The following is a 20,877-nucleotide window of genomic DNA, read 5'->3' on the forward strand; positions in this document are numbered from 1 at the left end:
ATAATAATGATACAGCAAACAGCAAGTGAAAAGAATACAACACCCCACCAGCCACTGACCCATAACTCACTCCACCCTGCCCAGCCGAGCACCATGTGCTCCCTCCTCCATTTTTCTCCAGAGCTCTCTCCCTCCAGCTTTCTCTTTCCCAGTATGCATCCTGGGCATCACGTGCTATGGTATGGAATACCTCATTGACTAGCCTGGGTCAGGTGTCCTGTCTCTCCTTCCTCCCGGACTCCCCTCCTCCACCTGGCTGGAAAAAACCTTGAACAAACAACACCCTCAAAACATGCTCAAACCATGACATTATCCACCCCTTATTCCATACCATTCACGTCATTTCCAGATCCCACATTTCCAATACACCATCACTCTTAAGTCCACCCCTCGATCATGAGACATCTCTATGTTGCATCTCTGGACTGATGGCCTGAAGTATCTGGGCCCACCAGGCTCAAAATCATTCACTGTCCCCTTCAGCAGTTCTACAGCTTGCTGCTGGGGACTCCATACAGCTGTCTTCCACTTCCAATACTTCCAATGCACTGGAGGGGCCCAGTGGACCAGACACTTGCCCATACTGTCCCACATGCCCTGCCACTCATGACTGTCCAGCCTTGGGGACAGTCTCCTGGTGCTCCTATATCCTTGTCTAACCCTAGACAAGACCCAAACCTGACTCTGCTTAACTTTTGGGATCAGACAAAATGGCTGTGGGTAGAACACACTCTGTGTGTGTGCCAACATGCCGATCACCATTACAATCAGCAGGCAGGTCCCAAGGGCACCCAAAAGCCATTCAAAACCATCAGAACTCTCAGATGATGCTGCTGCACTTGTCACTGGGGCTGATGTAGCTGCCATGCTTGCCAGTTCTCCCACCACCAGCTAATCTTCTCCCAAGTCTGGATCTTCCTCCTCTGCCTTGCTGGGAAATGCTGCGTGGTCTCCTGCCTCCTGCTGGGGCTCGGCGGGTGACTTCTGGGGAATTTTCTCGGCCGCTGCGGGGTTCGGAACGGCGGCAGGACTCGGTTCCTCCTCTGCCTTGCTGGGAAGTGCTGCGTAGTCTCCTGCATCCTGCTGGGGCTCGGCGGGCAACTTCCGGGGGACACTCTCGGCCATCGGAGGGTCGGGAACGGCCGCGGGACTCACCCCCCCCGCTGCCTGATCCCGCTGCTCAGCTACCACCCTGCTCCGCTCCTCCCCCGCCTGCTCCCGCTGCTCTGACACAGCCGTTTGGCTCCCCGTGCCGCTCTCCCTGGCAGCGTCAGCTGCCGGCAGCTCCCGGGGCCACTCCTTCCTGGCTTCACGCAGCTCCACATAGACGACGACAAGGATAAGGACAAGGACAGCGAAGAGCAGCAGGACGGCCTGGTACAAGTCCAAGTCCACGGCCACGTCCATCCCCCCCTGCTGCCAGAGCCCCACCGTATTACAGGCCTCCGACACAAAGTACAGTGAAACAAAAGCTTTAGCCCAAGCCTCAAACACGTCCAATCCATACACAAAGCACCCGGCAAAATCCCGAAACAGCGAGATCCAGAGAAAAACCTCTAAGAGCCAATAAATCAGCATTGTGACAAGAGACCATAAATCCGCTCAGATCTGTTCTTATCTCAAACCCTCGGGCCCCACGTTGGGCGCCAAAAATGTCGTGGTTTAAATGAAGTCCCCCTACTCCCGGAGAGTTAGGAAGGAGAATCCAAAGAATGTAGCCCCCACGGATTGAGATAAGAACAGTTTAATAGCTAAGGCATAACACAAAACCCCTACTGCCATTTACTACTACAAATAATAATGATACAGCAAACAGCAAGTGAAAAGAATACAACACCCCACCAGCCACCGACCCATAATTCACTCCACCCTGCCCGGCCGAGCACCATGTGCTCCCTCCTCCATTTTTCTCCAGAGCTCTCTCCCTCCAGCTTTCTCTTTCCCAGTATGCATCCTGGGCATCACGTGCTATGGTATGGAATACCTCATTGACTAGCCTGGGTCAGGTGTCCTGTCTCTCCTTCCTCCCGGCCTCCCCTCCTCCACCTGGCTGGAAAAAACCTTGAACAAACATCACCCTCAAAACATGCTCAAACCATGACAATAGTACATGGAAATTCCCTAAAAATTCCTCAAAATTTTGTGGATTTAATATTTGAAGTTAATCAATTTGATCCTTTACCTTCATCACATTAGTAGTCGTCTTCATAGGCATGTCACTGGTTCTGCACCCAATTGCAGTATTTTTCCCAAAAGAGGAATAATACATCCAGACATCTATGATAATCAAAAACATCAATATCCATGCATCTTTGTGTGGAACCTGCAGACAGTTGTCATGGTTTGAGCATGTTTTAAGGGTGTTTTTGTTCAGGGTTTTTTTCCATCCAGGTGGAGGAAGGGAGTCGGGGAGGAAGGAGAGACAGGACACCTGACCCAGGCTAGGCAATGAGGTATTCCATACCATAGCACGTGATGCCCAGGATGCATACTGGGAGAGAGAGAGCTGGAGGGGTAGAGCTCTAGAGGAAAATGGAGGAGGGAGCACGCGGTGCTTGGCCAGGCAGGGTGGAGTGAGTTATGGGTCGGTGGCTGGTGGGGTGTTGTATTCTTTTCGCTTGTTATTGGCTGTATCATTATTATTGTGTTATGCCTTAGCTATTAAACCGTTCTTATCTCAATCTGTGGGGGCTACATTCCTTGGATTCTCCTTCCTAACTCTCCAGGAGTTGGGAGACTTGGTTTAAACCACGACAACAGTTAATGCTGATACCTAGTGATACCTGGTCATGTCTTTGTAAGCTGTAACCACCACTTACAAACGAACATGTTCTGAGTCTACCCTAGGCTTTTACTTAATGTTACTGATTTTTTTTCTGACAACACATTCGGTAAAGTTTTATGCAAATTTCTTCAACACATCACATTCTGGGCCAATTCCACACAAGATGTCTTCTTTTTCAGGTATTTTTTATTGTTATGTTTGTTTTTTCCATGGGTTGTTAACTCACCTTTGCTTAATATCTGTAAACAGTAACATATAACTACTTAAACTATTCATCCCTAAACAATGTAGCATATTTATCCTATCAAAAGTACTGAATCCTCCCCTTACTGTGTCTGACTGTGCCAGATTATTTTTATTTTTCTGTCATTAAATGTACTGAGATTCCTTTTGCCCTACTATATATGAGGACACAGACAGCCATTTAATTGTGCAGTGGAAAATGGGTTGTGAGGTTTCTGAAATTATTATACCTAATAGCAGAATGTTATTAAGCATTACATAACATTAGAAGTTTAAGACCTGCTTAGCAGTCTAAGAAACTGTTCCCTACTCTCTGAATGAATTAAAATAAAATTCTGGGAAAGAAAATTGTGTCAGGAGGAGCATTTGTTACAAGGCAAGTTCAGCCTTGCTGATAAACTTGACAGTATTTGTCCAGCACTATAATTTTGTTATTGGTAGTCAAATATGCTCAGTACTGCAGTAAAGCATTTGGTATGGCAGACAATAGCCGATTAAGAGTCATTTGGCAGAAAGTGAGCTGAGAAATATTGAAAGTGATTGATTACTCAGATTTCAAAAGGGTTTTTTTGCAACTTTAGAAACTTAATTTTTCAAAGTGTTAGTAGGAAATGATAAGGGTGTCTAATTAGAATTGTCCTCATAGCTTTTCAAAATAGACTTTAATATCTACAACTTCATTCTCAATTTTGTGTTCCAATATTTTGCTCTTCCTTTCAAAGCCTTTTAGCAGGCCTAATCCTATTGAGATTAACTTAAATTACTTTCTTTTTAAATTAAAATGTATAGGTTTTTTTTTCTTTCCTTCCTTTTTGTAGCACTTATTGAAATCATTAACTAGCTGATAAGGGTGTGTAGAATGTGAAAGGAAAGAAAGAATGAATACTCCATTTCTTGTTTCTTTTCTATTTGCATTATAACCAGCATATGTATTTTTGTAACCAATGGCCCATTTGTAAAATATCCCCATAAGGTTTCTCTGAATCAAGGTTTTACAGCACAGCACAGTAAATTTATCATCAGTTCTACTTCTCTCATTTCCTTCTGAAGAAACAGCTTCCAAATGTGTTTTTTCTTTGATAAATCAAGTTATTCTAGTGTCTAAGGGAAATGTAATATAGACTCCCTAAGCAATCTGAAAGCCTATTAATATATTTTCTGGTAGAAGCATATGCTATCTTTAGACATTATCAACTGAGAACTGCCCTGATGAAAAAAATAGTTTTCTGTAAGATCATGAATCTTCCCAGTGATACACATCACTAATATGCATGCTTGTAAGAAATGCATATTCTGATCTCTTCTGGATAAAAAAAAAACAACAAAAAACCCAAAACAACAAACCAGCTGTCTACATAGTAAAATGGTGTTCATGACAGGTGAACTGATGCTTCTTTCTTATTTCTTAATAGAAATCAATAATCCAGCAGCAGCTTAGAAATCACTGTAAGCATTACACAGAACCTGATTAGAAGTGAAATTGGTATACTTAAAATTAAACCAAATAAGCTGTCTTGTACTGTGGTGTTTTAGCAGAAGAGGAAAAGAACTATTATTTTCCTCCTTGTGGAATAAACAGAATGCATAATAAGCACTTGCAGTACTGCAAGGAATCGATTTAACTGGAGAACAAATACATCTATAACTCACTTGTGGCTTTGGCTTCAGCTGAATTAAGAGGTTTTCTCATTACTTGTGGGATGTGCTTGTTATTCTGTAAATGCCTAGGCACCCTAATGTGCCTAAGCTTTGAACTTCATGAAAGAAATTCGCTAAACCTGACTATAGGCTTATTAGTTGGAAATATATATATAAAATAAAATAAGCAATTGTTATTTGGCACATTCAGTGTACACTGATACAAACCTCATCAGCAGTAAAAGAGCAGTAGGGTATTACCCTAACACATCCAGATTTGATTTTAATATTAACACAGATTAACAAAAAGCAGTGCTACTCCATATTTCCACTGTGACCACTGATGAAGAATCTCATAATCTCACATCATTTAGCATGCATTAAGGCCTCAATATCATTCAGGATGTGACTATTTTTAGCTGACACAGTACATTGCTATCAGAGACAGGTTTGCTCAGTCTGTGCTCTGAGCCAACCAAAGCTATTAGGACATACTATTGTGAAGCAAACCTGAATCATTCTCCCAGTGAGATTTCAGGGGATTTTAGTCTGTGTTTGGCATAGTACTAGTATTATCACACTATATTTGACTAGGAGGTAACTTGTGTCTTTTCTGCTCAGAGCATCAGCAGATTATGATAATTTTTACCAGGCATATTTTACACAGGAGTGTGTTAAGCTCAGGAATCTCTCCAACTGAGTTTTTCTTAGAGCATTGTAAATCCTTAAAAATTAATCTTTCTGTGTGCAAACAGCACACAAGTGCTGTTATTGAGCGTGATGATGTCTTCCAGACTTAAATACAATATAGAGAACTGTGGCTACTAGGAAGCACACCAGTGCTGCTCATCCTTCATGTCAGGAAAGATCTGCATGTACACTGGGATTTCTTCCAGCATCCCTTGAGAGAGACTGTAAGCAGGCAATATCAGAACTCATAACAATAAAGGCAATGGAGATGAGCAGTATGCGTCAAGTGTAGTAAGTGAAAGCATACCCGTATCTGTGTGTAGAACATAGGCTTCCTCTGAAACAGGGAATATTATTTCTGCAAGGAAATAAGTTTATGAGAGGATTAATCCAGACTTGCTTAGGTTAAATCATATGGGAGAACTGTTTTCCTTGACTGTAGACTAGTCTAACTACGCCCTTAACTTAGGCAGTTCACTAAGCTGATGAACAAATTTCTCTAAGAGATGAACAAAGGCCTTAGCTCTTGTGCCTGAAATTAAGCATTTAAAATGCTTTATTTAAATAAAATCCTGTAAACTATTTAGATAAATAGTCACTGCATCATGTATTTTACAGGTGAGTAACAGAAAATGAAAACAAAACAGAACAACAAAAAATTAACAGCAGCAAAAAGAAAAAACGCAATGACAGGTAATCAAATCCGTGCACTTGGCTGAAGATGACAGCCAAAAAAATCAGGAGAGCAAATTATTTAAAACTGACTTTGACTGCCTAATATTTTTTTTAAAAAATGCCTGCTGAGAAAGCCTACCTAATTTTAATGCAATATTAAAGAATCAAATAAAAAATTAGGGGAAAAACCCAACTGTTAAGTGAACTATTTCTGCATAAATTATGTTTTTATTAAATGGGTTAAGAGAAAGAAAGCATATTACTGCACTTGCTTAAGCTGTTGCATATATGCATGGTCATGTCAATATGGATATATAGGATATACATACAGATGCTAATATATGATATTTATATATAAGTGTAAATATATCTTTTCAGCTGCTGTGGGCATACATGCATTAACAGCAGTAGAATCTGGATAAAATTCTAATCTTATACTTTAAAACTTCTGTTCATTTGCATTATTCTGCAGACTGTTTATTCTTACATTTTATAAAAGGAATTTCTAGAAACCTTTTTTATTTCTAGATCAAAATTTATGTAAGTTTTAAACATTTTGCAATTGGGAAAACAAATGTAATAAAAAGAATTGTTGATCTCTCATTTAGTAGTGGGAATTTTACACCCTAACTAGAAATAATTTAGCAGGCATTTAAATTTATCTTTATGGATTATAATATTCTGTATGTTGTAAAGTGTTTACATAAGGTAAAGAAAGAGAAAAAATGTGAAAGCCGTTTGTATTCCATGTTGGCTTGATTTCTATTGATTTGCACTCAGACAAGCAGTGTATAAATTAATACAGTGTGGAGTGGTTTAGGATTTTATTGCTTGATTGTTTCATTTTCTCCAGTTCTTGGAGAAAACTTGTTTTGCCTGGACTGAATTTTCTATGTTACCTTATGAAATTAAAATCCAAATGTTCGATTTTTTTTAATAGTTATGGCGTGTTCTGAAGGAAACTGTCTCTAGAATACTTAGATAATAATTTATATTAAACTAGTAAAGCTTTGCTGTTTTTCTATTACTTTTGAAGATTCTGGATACATTTTCACCTTTGAAATGTCTTTGTAATGTCACGTATTTTTGTTACCCAGACAGACAAAAAAAAAAATCTCTTTAGAACACTCTTTTTGTACTTTAATAGAAGTTGTGTGACTTGAATAAAACCTCATCATCTTCAGACTAGTAAAAGAAATTTGCATAACACTGTTAACTGTCAGATTCCAATTTATGGAATTTAAAAAAATGTCAAAGGTAAATTGCTATCCAAAACAACTAATACACACTGAGGGGAAAAGTATATGCACTAACTTGTTCTGAAAAGGTTAGATAAAACAGAAAAGTAAACTGCATAGGGTTAGTGTAAGATATATTAAAAAAAAAAAACTTTTCTATGGTGAAATATACTTTTTTGTTTTGTTTTGTTTTGTTTTGTGATTAAAATACATGTGAATAGAAGCCCAGAAGAAACAGCTAATGAGGAGCAACTAGATTTGTCAAAGTAGAAAGGTTGACTAGTCAGCCTCATCTCTATACCGAGCAAGACCATGGTACAGTTCCTCCTGGAAGATACATCAGGGCATGTGGATGACAGGGAGGTGATTACAGACAGAAGCGGTAAATGCTCTATCCCTGGCAGTGTTCAAGGCCAGGCTGGACAGAGCCTTGGGTGACATGGTCTATTGTGAGGCACCCCTGCCCATGGAAGGAGTGTTGGAACTAGATGATTGCAAAGTCCTTTCCAACTCTATCCTATGCATCTATGATTCTGTGATCATGAAGTTCAACAAAACCAAGCTGGGACAATTCCCAGTATCAGTACAGATTGGGTGATGGATGGATTGAGAGTAGCCCTGCAGAATATGATTTTGGGTTGTTGGTAGATGCTAACCAAAATGATTGCCTTCTACAATAGGACAGCTTGCTGGATAGATGAGGGGAGAGCAGTGGATGTTTTCTACCTGGACTTCAACAAGGTTTTTGACACTGTCTCCCATGACAGCCTTAGAGGCAAGGTCAGGAACTGCAGGCTAGACAAGTGGATGGTGAGGTGGGTTGAGAACTGTCTGAATAGTAGGTTTCAGAGGAGTGTGATCAGTGTCTAGTTGGAGACTTTTAACTAGTAGTGACCCCAAGGATCAGTGTTGGATCTCGTATTGCTTAACTTATTCATCAGTGACTTGGATGAAGGGATAAGATTACCTTCTCAGGAAGTTTGCTGATGATACAAAACTGAGGGGAGTGCCAGATAACCCAGAGTGCTGTGCTGTAATTCAGAAGGATTGAGACAGGCTGATGGACAGATGAGAGATGGGTAGGGAGGAACATTTCGAAATTCAGCAAGACAAGTGCAGGGTGCTGCACCTGGAAAGGAATAGCCCCCATGGACCAGTACAGGCTGGGGACTGGCGTGCTGGAATGTAGCACTGTGGAGAAGAATGTGGGGGTCCTGGTGGACAAATTGTCCAAGAGCTAGCAATGGGCCCTTGTGGCCAAGAAGGGCTGCACTGTGCAGGTTGAGGGAGGTAAGCTTCCTTCTCTACTCAGCCTTGGTGAGGCCTCATCTTGAGCACTGCATTCAGTTCTGGGCTCCCCAGTACAAGAAAGACATGGAGTTCCTGGAGCAGTTCCTGGATCAAGTCCAGTGAAGGTCTGCTAGAATGGTTAAGGGTCTGGAGCGTCTTTCATATTAAGAAAGCCTGAGGACGCTAGGCCTTCTTGAAAAAAGAAGGCTCAGGAGGGTTCTGGTAAATATGTATAGGTGTCAACGTGTCAAGATGATGGGGCCAGACTCTTCTTGGTGATGCCAGGCAATATGGTGAGAGGCAGTGTCAGGGACTACACCACAGAAGTCCAACCTGAATGTGGGGAAGAACTTTGTTCCTGTGAGGGTGACTGAGTGTTGGCAAAGGTTGCCCAGAGAGGTAGTAGAGTCTCCTTCCCAGGAGATATTCAAGTGCCATCTGGATGCAATTTTGAGTAATGTGCTCTAGGTGACTCTACCTGAGCAGCGAAGTTGGACTGGATGACCTCTGGTGGTCCCTTCTAACCTCAACTATTCTGTGATTCAGTGATTTTCTGAAATTGGATGTGACCTGGAAGTGTGCACTTGCAGTCCAGAAAGCCAATTGTACCCTGGACTTCAGAAAAAGAAGCATGGCCAGCAGGTCCAAAAAACGTTATTCTTTTTCTTTACCTCATTGTCATGAGATACCAGCTTTGAAAATTGTATTAATTTTCAGAAGGCAATGAAGCTGTACACAAAGAAACATCCAGGGAGGCAGTTCTATTTAAGGAAATATTCAAAACACAAACCTTTAAAACTCCTGCTCAGCTAGCACTAAACACAAAAGTTTGCTAAGTTTCACAAGGACCTACATTTTCTAATTTCCTACTTGAAAAGAGATCAGTAATTCACCACATAAATGCTCTTGGGACAGAAAATGGGCATTTTAACACCTATTCCATTTTAGGTGTTTGAGTTGCTAAGTGCAAAACGAGTCCTGGAATTGAATTTAAAATAAAACAATACCTAACTATGATGACATTTTTCCCTCCTTAATACAAATTGACAAATCACCTTGAGGAGAGTGGTTTGAATAACTGATTCTGAACATAATCTTGTTATTGGAGTTTGGGCTTGTTCTTTGCAAGCAAGCGCCTCTATTCTTAGGCAAGTGAATTTCACTGTCCTACTTCCTTTCCCCCTTTATGATGAAACTGCTTTTTACCTACAATGAGTCTTCAGTAAAAGAGTGCTCTGAATGCAAATAATAGGTTCATGCTCTGATGAGGAACAAATTTATGTGGGTGTTAGCAATATGAGGTTTATTGATTTTAGGGTATTACTGGTATCAATTGGGTATTACTGATGTAATAAGTGAATGGGGGAGTGGCAGAATCAGCTGCAGAAGTGATTGTAGATGCATGGGATTGGAAAACAGGTATTCTGGGATCAGTCACTGGCTCCACTTTTTTCTTTTTTTCTTTTTTTCTGCTTTTTTTTTTGCTTTGATTCTGATATCTTCACAGATAAGGACATGTTGTGAAGTGTACTCTTCTGGAAAGAGAAGCAGGGGTCATTGCTATCCAAATTGAAAACCTGAGCTTGAAACAAACACAAAGTTGAAAACATGCTGATGAATTTACAGCCCTATGATAATCTTGGAAGCCAGGATAGACCAGTTTAAAAGAAAAGCTAAAGAAATTAACAAGTTGTTGCCTGTCAGAAAATCCTGGTAAGTAGCTTAAAAAATGAAATTGATAAAATGACTAGTTCAACATCCAAATGACAATAAAAGAAAATGCGTAATGAGAACAATTATGTGTTCCGCTCTTGCAACATAATGGAGTGTCGTGGTTTAAACTAAATCTGCACACTCCTTTGTTTCCCCTCCCCCCACTCACCTTCCCACTCCCGGAGGATGGGAAGGAGAGCCGGAGGAATACAACTCCCACGGATTGAGGTAAAATCAGTCTAGCAATGTTAGAGAAGACAAACAGAGAGAGAGAATATGATACCACTCGCAGCCACGAGGCCAGCCCAGAAGAGAGAGCTCACCCCTCCCCTCCCGGCCAGCTTACAGTTCCCTCTCCGAGCCCAGCCCGGATTGTTAACCCCTTCCCTTCTGGCCAGCTTCCAGTCCCCACCCCGAGCAGGACGTGCTGTGGTATGGAATACCTCCCCAGCTAGCCCAGACCAGGCGCCCTATCTCTCCCTCCTCCCTGGCAGAGCATGAGCTACTGCTGAACCCATGACATGGAGAGAAGTTCTGTCCCAGCCAACCAGTTCAGAACAACTGAAAAGGCAAGAAAGGTAAGATATGACAGCTGTAAAATTATTTCAATATAGCCACCATGAAAATGCACATGCAGAGAACTGACAAATCTTTTTTTCACTAGTAGTAGTAGTCTTTATTCACTTGCCTGCATTTTGACTTTTAAATATGAAAAACAACATCCAGAATCTCATCTCTCTGGTGAAAAAATTATCAAACCCAAGTATATATTGGAAGTAACAGTGATAAACCCATGATATTTGAATTTACAGTGTTCATTTCCAAATGGTCTGTTTTGATAAATAACCTGTCTTTCTTTGCTTAAATAATACAAAAATATTTATTGTTTATGCTAAATCTTTCAACTTATTTAACCCTTTGAATTTTAATGTTGCAGCATCACTTATTTGAAATTAAGTTATTTTTATTGATAGAATAATTCAGCTCACTGTAAGGTTGAAGGATATCCATAGAGCTACGCTGTACAAATGACATACAAATATATGTCCTCTTCAACTATGAAAAGTGATTTTGAATAAAGACCTTTTCCAGTGTTTTCCAGACATTTCAAAAGCAATGTATATTAATAAAGACGAATGATGAACAAGTTGAAAGGAATTTGTCACTCTTAATAGTGATATGAAACATCAAAATGTTGTCTTTTGGGATACTAAATTTTGTGATTCTATCGATTTATTTTAAGGACATTTTAAAGAATGCCAAAGAGACATTATTTCTACAGCACTTATTTTTAAGCAATTTTGTTATGTAATAAGTTTAAGATAAATAAGATCAACAAATGAGTAAACTGTCAGGCTATTATTGCAAAGGTATGCAGCAGTTTTATTTCAGAAAACCCTGCCTACTTCTTCATATTCAAGAATTTGTTTAATTCAGATTTAGATACCAAACACTTGAATCACGTCTTGGATGTGATTGCTACAGTATTGTACAGTAAGGATGAAAGCTACAGTATTTCTGGGAAAAAAACACTCATGGCACAGAAGATGAGAAAAACAAACATGGAGTAAGAATATTAATTTCAATCAGTGAAGTGGCTGACTCCTTCTTTGACATGGTCAGTGAATTATTACTCGCGGTATTCCTGTTTTGAGAACTGTCTCAGTTAATTAACTACAAAATTACTTCATTGGAATTAGCATTACAGATATCTTCATTTGGATGAGCAAGCTTCTCTGGCTTTGTTTCAAGCTTGTCTGAATGTTGTGGCCTAATTTTGTTTATAAAATGATGTAGAAAAGGAGAAAGCAAACGATGAAAAGATCATAGGGGGAAACAAACATAAGTGAGCAGAATCAGAAGTAAAAATATAGCTATTGAATGAGGGAATGGGGGGGTGGGGGTCTATGCAGTGTTAGTAAGAAGATACACTTCATTGTATTTTGACTGTATTTCAGGTGACTATAGAGAAAATATCCTTTTAGATTCTAGAAAACTAAATGTTTCAGAAATAAAGTGACTATGTTTCAGGTCCTTGAATACCTGCTCTGAATTTGACTTTGAGACCAAACTAAAAAATGCAGTCGGTTAGATGACAGCACCTGTAGAGTGAATTTGGGCTTTTTTGCAAAATATTTTTATGAGACCAACTTTTTTTTTCATCTGTTTTGGATACTCACAGAAGCAGGACTTATGTAGAAAATGTGGAGGCCATAGACGGGGAAAATAGAACATCTCTAAGAATTTAAAGAATTCTGAGTCATATCCTGGAAAACCAAGAAACTGGCTTGTTAAGACGTGACCTGTTGACAAGATAATGTTCTGTTCCTGTGTTTGCTCTACAGGATTGTGTTCTTTGGGCAAGACACCTGTAACTGCTTTCAAAATACTATGCTCAGATGGAAATGTTTGGTACTCCTGTTCACTCTTCTTCTTGGTATTCACAAATACAGGGAAAAGAATGTATCTTTTCTTTGACTTTCATCTATTCCCTATATTCATTAATGCTACCTGATTTTTGAGAACCAGATAACTTCTATTTAACATTTAAAACAAGTAAAAAAAAAAAAAAAAAAAAGAAGCAGTAGCTAATTATATTCACCTTCCGCAACTGATAGTAAAGAACCTTCATGGTTCACCAGATCTGTTTTTGAATTTTTGTCCTGATTCTATCAGCATGATAATACTGATAACTGTGCCTGTAAGAACACCACATGAAGTCACTGGGATTCTAAAAGATGTTATTGTTTATAAATTTATACTTAAGAGCTCTTTCCTAAAATTGGAAAGAGCAGAAGCCTTTGTTACCTTCCCATATAATAGATAGGGTTCGAAAGGACCTTAAGGTCCTCAAGTTCCAACCCTCCTGCCATGGGCAGAGACATGACACTCTAAACCGTGTCACCCAAGGCTCTGTCCAGCCTGGCCTTGAACATTGCCAGGGATGGAGTATTCACAACCTCCATGGGCAACCCATTCCAGTGCCTCACTACCCTTACAGTAAAGAACTTCCTCCTTATACCTTACCCGAGCTTCCCCTGTTTAAGTTTTAACCCATTAGCCCATGGCCTACCACTGCAGTCCCTAATGAAGACTCCCTCCCAGGCATCCTTATAGGCCCCGTTCAGATACTGGAAAGCTGCTATGAGATCTTCACGCAGCCTTCTCTTCTCCAGGTTGAACAGCCCCAACTTTTTCAGCCTTCTTATGAGAGGTGCTCCAGTCCCCTGATCATCCTTGTGGCCCTCCCCTGAACTTGTTCCAATAGTTCCACATCCTCGTGGCCTTCCTATGGACTTCTTCTCTAAGTGAGGTCTCACGAGAGCAGAGCAGAGCAGATTAGAAGGTCCAGATCACCTCCTTCAACCTGCTGGTCACACTCCTTTTGATGCAGCCCAGGATACAGTTGGCTTTCTGAGCTGTGAGTACACACTGAAGCCAGCTTGTATTAAGTTTCTCATTGACCAACACCCCCAAATCCTTTCTCTGCAGGGCTGCTCTGAATCTCTTATCTGCCCAACCTGTAGCTCTGCCTGGGATTGCTCCAATCCAGGTGTAGGACCTTGTACTTGGCATGGTTAAACTTCATGAGGTTGGCATCTGCCCACGTCACCGTCATAATGATCTGCACAAAACAGAATAATTTCCTCACTGTTGGAGTACTTTTAAGAAGCAGCGTTTCACAATTATGTAGAATCTTAGAGATTATATGAGAAATTTAGGATTATATGCATAAAATTACAGTATTTCTAATGTGTACAACTTTCAAGAACAGCATTAAGGGTTATCTGCAGATTTCTTAAAAACCCGTCAACTTCTTTGTCCAGATATCTTTCTTCACAACTCTGAGATAAGTAACATTTCAATGTCAAAGAAATCAAAATGTAAACAAGAAGTTAAATAAAGGTTTCACTAGAAGATCTTCGATGTTCCTTCCAACCTGGTGTTTTATGATTTCAATGTCAAGACTGCAGAATGATCCACAGAAGAAATAAAACTTAAATTTTAAATTAGTTGAATAATAGTATTTTAAATAATTACTTTAAATGGAAGCTTCCACTGTTTTATTTTAAATAATGCAGGTATTGAGGAAAATACACTGCATAGCCAAAGGACTGAAAAATAGTGTCTTAACTTAGTAAATTAATCTGCCCATAATTATCCTGTAGAGACTGTATGGGTGTTAGATCAATAGTTCATATACTGTGTTAATCACTAACTTTCAATAGTTATTGAAGTAAACCCTTAAGTTAGCTGTTCTTGAACTTTCTTGATAAAATTCCAAACAAATGCTCTTTATTTTTTTTCTTTTCCTGCATTAATCTCACATACTGTGGCTATTCTCACTGAGTATAAATTGAGAGCTGAAGAGTATGGTAAATAGTCTTCAGATTTTAGATTGTCAAAATATCAACTCTGTCGTGTGCCAGCACATATAGCTAAGTAAGTAAGTTTATTGTAATTGTGTATACTTATAAGAAAGCTAGATAGGATATATAATTAATGAAGCACATAATGCAAAACATTAGCAATGCTAAATGATCTGTTTATCATTTACATCAAATAATCTTTTCCCATTAAAATTCTGGCATCCCATAATAAGTTATCCTGGGTTCAGCAGTAGCAGTTTTTTTTTTCTTCTTCTTGGTAGCTGGTGCAGTGCTGTGTTTTTGACTTTTGTCCTGGGAGCAGTGCTCATAGCACCTACGTTTTTAGTTACTGCTCAAATGTTTGGTCTGGCCAAGGATTTTCTGAGCCTCATGCTCTGCCAGGGAGGAGGCAGAGACAGGACACCTGACCCAAACTAGCCAAAGAGGTATTCCATACCATAGCACATCATGCCCAGGATGTAACTGGGAGTTACCGGGAAGGGCTAGTGCTCTGGGGTTGGAGGAGGTATCAGTTGGTGCTCAGTTGGGCAGGGTGGGTGAGTTATCTGTCGGCAGGTGGTGAGGTGTTGTATTCTCTTCACTTGTTATTTCCTTTATCATTATTATTATTATTGGTAGTAGCAGTAGTGATTTGTGTTATACCTTAGTTATCAAACTGTTCTTATCTCAACCCGTGGGAGATACATCCTTTTGATTCTCCTCCCCAACTCTCCGGGAGTTGGGAGAAGAAGAGGGGGAGTAAGTGAACGAGATGTGTGGCTGTGTTTAAGCCACGACATAAGTATAAGCCCCTTTCTTAAAATGAAAATGCTAATTTACTGGCTTGCCATTATAATATTGATAGCAATGCTCTGGAAAGGAAAAATAAAATATATATTATCTAAAGGGTGTTTCTCCTCCCCCCTACTTTTTGAACAAAGACTTTCTTAGTTAGATTACATGGAAAAATTAACTGATAATTTATTTTCTGAATTTTCTTTACAGTTTAATTTACATTGGATTATATGCTGGAAAATATTTCCCCAATTTGATTAAATAAAGCAGAAAGTGCCTTAGAGTAAATTGCTATCTGAAACTGGGGAATGTACTTCATCTAATTTTTTTAATAAACTACACTGATGAGGTTTGTTTAGTAAGGAAGACTTTGATACATCAAGCTTCTTTTCCAACCTTCCAGTTTTGAAATGCTGCATGGAACAGTTCCGTTTCCAGCATATCATACAACTTATTTCCTCTGAAGAACTCATTTGATGTGATTCTATCAACCAGCAGTCTTCTTCAGTTGAGCATCTAGGTTTGTAATTAAATGAACCAAACTTTATTTAAAAAAAAATGTCTTTAGAAATTATAAAATATCATTATTCTACTTTCTTTAAATAAATTATTACCCATCCCTTGCTATTATCTTACTGTAGCAGTAGAATGAGCTAAATGTCTTAAATGAATACTAATGCTTTCATTCAGTTTCTTCAAATATGCGACATACACATTGGAAAAAGGAATTTAAATAGTACTTCCATTATCTTAATCATACCAAGACTGCAGAAAAAGATTTCACTGCAAATATAATTGTGCAGTTTTACAGAGTTAGAGCTACACAAAGCTGACAGTTTAAAATTATTATATAGAATATTTCTTGCTGTGTATTTGTTGTTAATTATTTTCATTGTTTTGCTCTCCTTATTTTAAGGCTTTGCATGTTGTCTCTTTCTTGAAGGCTCACAACTGATTTGAAGAAAATTTCTTCCTTAATAATGAAAGTTTTGCTTTGCCTGGAAAAGGCAAAAGTCTGCCTGGACATCGTTTTGCCAAATAAGAATTAAATCAATTGTACACAGGTTATTTCTGTGTTCCAGTATATTGAAAATTGATGATATTGCCTATGTAAAAGACCTTCCTTAGAGATGTATTCACCACCCTAAGTATCTATGCTTCTGTGTAGCATACTATCTTGTTTTCTTCTTATTTGATCTCTAAATTATAAGGTAGAAAATATTTCATCAGAAATTTTATCGCTGACCAAATATATGACATAAACTATCTTCCTTTTGGGAATTAGATTATTTTTAACCCAATGTGAATTCTGAAAAGCAAAGTATATCCATTCTCAGAAAACTTATGCATGTGTAGCATTCCAGAAACAGGTAAGGCTGAAAAGCCCTTTACAATAGAAAGGGATCTGTTGGGTAGTGTCACAAAGGTAATTCTAAGAGCTGAATCATGTCTGCACTGTGGAGAGGAGGAAGGGAATGCAGAATACAGTGAGTGCAAGTTTAAAAGAGGACATATTCAAAATTTCTCAGGAGTGTTTGGAAGCTGCAGCTCAGATCAAAAGTTAGCTGTCAGTATGTCCCTAAGGATGTGAGCAAGGAACATCAGCCAGTCATCAACGTGAAAAGCATTCTTTGAACAGTCTGTTATTACTGATATCTTTTCTTGACTTTATCATGGCCAGTTTTTGACAGAAGAATAGATGACAACAAGCTGATTGTACATCACACACACAAAAGATATGTAACATAGATGCTAGGAGCTCATGTGCTGAAGTATGAATTTTTGTTTTAGCTAAGAGCTACAACTGTTACAAGCATGTAGCGTACACAGCCAGTTCTGTTCACTGAGGCATGCAAAAATAGAATAAAGATGATGATTCCAGATCTTCCAACTTCCAGTGCCAGAAATTACCATTATGCAAAAATGCTGCTGAACTTTTCACAGAACTGTATTGGAGAGCATTTTTTGAAAGGTTAACTAATTATTTTTAGAAGACGTTGAATACTGGAAATTGTTATCACCTGCCTTATCATTGTACCAGCATATTACCCTTAAAGTCAGGAAACAGTCTTTTGATTTTTGCATCCTTTTTCATACCTTAGTCAAAAAGGCTGGAAAGCCTCCCATTACCATTTTCTATGTGTTTGTACCTATACACAGAGAGCAGATTGTTTATCTACTTTCTCTTCAATAGATAGTTTATTTGATCTCTTGAGGCCCCAACTAAGGCTAAAATATTTAAGCTGATGAAATGCTTTTAGCTGTCTTTTGTACATCTTATATGTTTTCACATCTTCCAAATGTCAACACCAAAAGTGTCTGGAGATCTTTGATCTCCTGAAATTCTTACATATACAGAAACATATATTTGATGGTAACTATTGCTTTGTATCTCCTTCTTCAGCATCTTCATTCATCCTTTTTGTCAGTTTTAATACTGGCAAGACACACTGAAGAGATTTTGTTGTGATTCCTAAATCCTTATCTGTACCATTCTTTTTCATGACATATATCTGTCAAACGCAGACATAATCTATGATTTTTGGTTTAGTTTGGCAGTGGTATATTTTATTGGATTGATAACAACTTCACCAGCAAATGAAGATGTTTTATAGCAATAACCTCTACTACTCATTATTTAGTATCCCACCAAAGTTTATTAGAACTTAAATCAGCCTTGGATTTTAAACAATGCATCAATTTAAAAGTTATTCTTTGGAATACTGGGAGATCTAGCTCTCTGATAAATATTAATAATAGTATTTTGAGATCTGTTGGTGAACCAGTTATTATTATGAGATACTTGCACAAATTTCCTGTGCAAGTGATGAAGAAAAACAATTTCTAAAGCTTCAGCACCAGTACAGTGGTTTTAAAGTATTTCAGAAGAAATGACAAACTGATGTGATTTAACTGTACAGACTAAAACTTGTCAAGTCTTGGAGGTGTACAAATGTAAAAAAAATGCAGAAAAGATCAGAATTAATGAAAAAATATACATGGCTGACAAAGAAGACAGAAAAAAGCACTGATATGTCAATAACTTAATAAATTAAAAAGATCTAAGAGAAAAAGAATTTTTAAAAAGCAGAACAAGAACCACATATTGGTATTAATAAGGAAAAAACAATCAAACAAACCAACCAACCGACCAGCCGGAAACAAAACAAAAAATAGCCCCACAATCCTTTATGCTGAGGTGGGACTAACAGAAGAGGTTACATTAAGAAACATAAAAATGTTGCAAAATGAGTCTTTCTAAATTAAAGTTATTCGGATTACTAGATACGGATATTCCATTGAACTGAGTATAGTAAAGGAATAGCTGAGAAACTAATTTTAAACATACAGAATACAGCATCACGTTTTCTAAATTTTTTGCACTTTTTAAGGCTTTTCCAGATATGACAGACTGTATATTCATTCTTGAAAAAAATAGTTCAGTCTAAATTCATGACTTCATTATTAACAAATTAGACATATTTTAAAGCAGGTACTGCATGTCACATAAAATTGTTATCTTCAGGAGCAATAGACATAGGGATTTATTTCGCAACTTGTTAGCTTAACAGGGTTGACTGCATCTCTGACAGAATGTGATCTCTACTGGGAAATGCCCTTAGCTCTTAAGACTCCAGCCCTCATTTTCTTGGGGGCAGTAACTTGAGAGGTGCTCTTCAATACAGCATTTTAGAGGCATAATTATCATTTAATTTTCTTTAGTTATTTAACACCTGGACTTTATCTTAGGAAAGAAATGAGGGGACCCCAAACAGCTTTCAGTAATAGTAATGCATTTAAGACAAAAGAAGTACAAAAATTGTCCACTATAAAAAAATAAACAGTTCACACACATACAATATCTGCCAGTTATTCATAATTTTTTGCAGAGGATATTGACAGGTATTGTTATAAATTTGCTTCTTAGATGTTTCAGAGAGAACCTGATTGCATCTATCAGGTCAGATCTACAACGGTATATAAAATTCAAGAAAATTATCTAAGTTAATTTTCCTATTAATCTTTTCTTGGGTTTTCAAGTCACTAAGAGAGCTATTAAGAAGCAGAAATTACATTAGTACTGATCAGTAGTACACAGGAACTTTTATTATCTGGCCAATTGCATTCTATGCTTCTGATTCTGTTTAACTACACCCAGTTACAGGAGAAGATACAGAGGTGTTCACCCAGCTAATGGGAATTCCACCCTACTTTAAGAGTATTAGCATTCTAATTTGTCTTTCAAGTATCTGCCATTCCACGTTAAAAGAACAAGCATTTCTTCTGCTAAAGATATTCTCTAAATAGTTCTTTATAAGGATCACATTTAGTTTACTAACTTCATAAACAGTGACACCACCTTTTTTTTTTAACTTAACTTTCAAAAACGTCTTGCAAAACAACCCCCAGTTATGGAGTTGGTATAGTTTGTGGTAACTTAAAAATTGCTATAACAACTGCACTGTGATCGGTAAACATGCTGTAATTGCTGCAGCTATTTATCACTGTTATGTTAACTCTGTGACTATTTTTATAAATACTTTGGAGTCTCTTTCAGCTGAGCTTCAGATTCTCAGATGCTAGTCTGAATCATTGTGGAGGTGGATGAAGTGGGATTCTGTTGTTTTAGCTGAGATCTTACCTTGAGAATACAAGTTATATTGAATCCAGATTCCAGAACTGTGTTGAAATTTTCCTTTAAAAAAAAATAGTTCACACAATGAAAACGGAAGAGACACTAGTTTCATGTCAAGAATCACAGGGGAAAAAAACCACCAAAACACTCTGATACATTTCTGCCTGTATTGCCAAAACAATAACTAATAATTAATAAGCAGTTGAGCTTGCTAATGAATTTGGACCAAAGTTTAGAACATCTTTTGATTAAAACAAGACTGAATACCAGCTATACTTAAAAATATTTAAAGATGTATTGTCAGATAAAATTTCATTGGTATTTACACATTTCTAGTGTAAACTTCTCTAGAAATGACTATTTCCATTTTCAGTCCATTAACTTGATGCAGAGGGAACAATACATTCTCAAATACAGTGACTTAGAGTATCTCTATGGTGTCTTTGGTTTCTTTCATCTTCTCTGAGGGGTTTCTATTCCATTTTTTACCAGATTAATGTATTTACTATTCTGTCCTTTTAAAAGGGTTTAAAAATATAAGGTTTTATGATTTTCTTGGATCCTTGATTAAAAAGGGAATATAACTACTCAGAAAAAGCAAATTAGTATGCTTAAGTGAGGGTACCTTCAAAAGTGTAGGGTTCAGGCTGCTAGAAATGGGACAAATACAGCACCAAAGCATACAAGTACACACATCTCAAAGTAATAGAAGAAAGACACATTTTTCCAGGAATGTTAAGAAGCTAAATACAGTTTATTACAGCTTTGGAGGACAAAAAATGTTGTTGGATTGAGGACAGTACC

This window comes from Melopsittacus undulatus, chromosome 7 (assembly GCF_012275295.1).
Source record: "Melopsittacus undulatus isolate bMelUnd1 chromosome 7, bMelUnd1.mat.Z, whole genome shotgun sequence".
NCBI lineage: Eukaryota > Metazoa > Chordata > Aves > Psittaciformes > Psittaculidae > Melopsittacus > Melopsittacus undulatus.